This window comes from Macrobrachium nipponense, chromosome 23 (genome assembly GCF_015104395.2).
Source record: "Macrobrachium nipponense isolate FS-2020 chromosome 23, ASM1510439v2, whole genome shotgun sequence".
NCBI classification, from domain to species: domain Eukaryota; kingdom Metazoa; phylum Arthropoda; class Malacostraca; order Decapoda; family Palaemonidae; genus Macrobrachium; species Macrobrachium nipponense.
In genome coordinates this window covers 44,766,189-44,768,804 of record NC_061090.1, presented here as the reverse complement: position 1 = coordinate 44,768,804, position 2,616 = coordinate 44,766,189, and the positions used below count along the sequence as shown (strand labels likewise).

Below are 2,616 nucleotides of genomic sequence, written 5' to 3'. Positions count from 1 at the left end.
AATAACGTCAGACTTAGTAGAGATACTTGTGGGGCGCCACTTGGTAACGGGAGTGGATTTCCTATGTAATTTTGTGACTTGATTGCTCCTGTTCGATCTTGATGGCATTTTCTAAAAAATGCCTGGAAGGTTGAGATGTAATATTTTGTATTGAAGTCCTTGCATCCATAATTTGGAAATGCCTTGGTTATATCTCTACATACTAGGCTGCATAGGTACTTGCTTCTTCGCGATAGTAGAGTTCTTTCATATATTGTAGCTATTGCAATTTGGGTTCCTCTTCCTTTTCTAAATCTATGTGGATTTTTATTGTGTAACTGATTACCTTCTAGGAACAACACTTATCTGTTGGTAATTATTTTTTCCCATATTTTACCAGGTACTTCTAGTAATGATATTGGTTTATAATTATCTACCTGACACGTATCATTTGCTGGTTTAGGTATCAAAATCATTTTTGCATTCTTGATTATAATTGGAAAACATATCCCCTTGAGAGAATCGAATTGTGTATATTTTTTAATGTTTCAAATGCAATGTCTGGTAAATTTTGAATTATAACCTTGTTAATTCCACTTCTTTCTGGTGCCTTATGTTTAACTTTTTTTTTATTATTGTTGATTTTAAGCGAAAAGCTGGCTTACCTTATTTATAGGTAGTTTAGAAAAAACATCATTTGAGAACTGAAGCCATTTGAAACATATAAAGAATAACATTTAATTGTCAAAGATCTAACACTTTTTCCCCTGAAGTTTACAGTGGCAGTTAATGGCGGTAATGACGTTGTGTAGTAAACAAAGATTCGAGTTTCTATGTCTCATAATAGGAATACTCTGAACTACTATGAAATTCAGGGCCTCTGCAACACGGTTTTTTGGATTTTGCTCCTTATCAAAGCATCGGATGTAGCTGAAAGTTGACATATGTATATTTTACAACTACACACAAATTTTGTCAGCATTATCAATAACCTAAACCCGATAGTTTTAATTTTTATAGAGTAAAAATGATATAGCCGACGCCATGGCCAATGATTGCGAGCCAAGAGTCGAAAAAACAGTTCATTACGTAAGCGAAGGTAAACATCGTTTTACGAAAATGTTGCCCCGCCCATTCCACCAGACAGAAACCCATTCCACCATTATTCCATCGGCTCTGAAACCCATAGTAGTCAAGAATGGCTAACAGGATTTGGAATTGTCCCCAATGGTTGCAAAAACTGCATTTTGTCTTACGACTTGCAACTTTATACAGTTAAGAGAAAGCCCGTGGCCATACTTACTATAGCCTGAATAGGTAATTATTCAGTTTCTAGTTTAAATCCAATGTTTATGGTCTGATTTGTATTTAGCATAACGTGATTATAATACTTGTAATGTCATTCAGGATTTTGAACATTTCCATTAACTATTCACTATGCCACCAAGAGAGAGAGAGAGAAAGAGAGAGATTGTATTAAACAGTCTTTGTATAACTATTTTTGTTAAAATAAGATTTTTATACAAAGTAAATACAAGCTTATATGTGCTAAAATCTCCAGCAGACCAACGGATCATCCGATATAATTTTTTTTCTTCTTCTTTAGTCTGTACGACCATGTTGGATATAAAGACTTTATGAATGGCGGAACGATACATAGATGTGGGTGGGGTATCTGTGCTAGGGCAGTAATACTACTGTAGCAGTAGTGCCGCAAAATTAGTAATTGCAGCAATATACATGAATTAAACGTTTAGGCCAACTGCTGGGATCCTTGAGGATCATTTAGCACTTCTTACAACTACTCGAGAAATGAGTTTTTATAGCCAGAAGTTAGATTTTCTAATACAACAGTGTCCATGATAGCCTTCAGTATCCTGAATTACAACGAGGCCAAAGTGGGTGGAGCCTCATGAAGTCATCATTCTGACGATGATTATTGGTGAAGGTTTAAAGCCAAAATACGGTACCGGCTATTTTTTTTTTTTTTTTTTTTTTTTTTTTTTTAGTAAATAGGTAGATAGCCGATAAACAAAAATTGCTTGACATTGGATACAGCAGTAATTAAATCAAGCTTGTCTACTATGTCTTTGAAAATTACCAACTATTCCCTACATCTTGTCAATCTGACTGTGACCTATAAAGTAGATTATAATTTCTTAGGACACTTATTTTGGGAGTTAGACTAATAATCGAAGTGTTTTTGTATTTATTAACATATTTAAATTTTTATGTCATTGTTGCCAGGGGTATAGCCTTCGTTACGTATAGCCAATCATACATCGAGAAAGAGGGAAGAAATGCTGTCATAAGTTACGTAACGAGTGCGTTCGAAACCTTATCTCTGAGTAAGTTGGCCCGTCTTCAAAAAAGTAACTTTTTTTATCATAAGTACCAAATTTATTCAACCTACGTAATGCAGAATACAGTCAAAATTTATGTGTAGATATAATGTGTATTCTGAATAAGCGTTATATCTATGAAATGCAAAGATATAAAGTTATTGCCAAAAAACCGTGTTACAGAAGCCCTGAATCTCATAGTAGGCCGGTTTTTGATTAGATAGATTTATTGATTTAACATTTGAGGATAAATGTTAGTTTGCTAAGATTGACAAAGCTTTATAAGATTAGAGGT

The 2,616-nt window shown here is 34.1% G+C and overlaps 2 protein-coding genes across 2 annotated transcripts in view; one reads left to right on the top strand and one right to left on the bottom strand.

Annotated features, from left to right (window-relative positions):
* LOC135200284 (uncharacterized) overlaps positions 1-2,616 on the top strand; it is an 880,536-nt gene that overhangs the window by 147,785 nt on the left and 730,135 nt on the right. The window lies entirely within an intron of this gene.
* The window catches only part of LOC135197705 (uncharacterized), a 31,922-nt gene that overhangs the window by 15,919 nt on the left and 13,387 nt on the right, over positions 1-2,616 (bottom strand). The window lies entirely within an intron of this gene.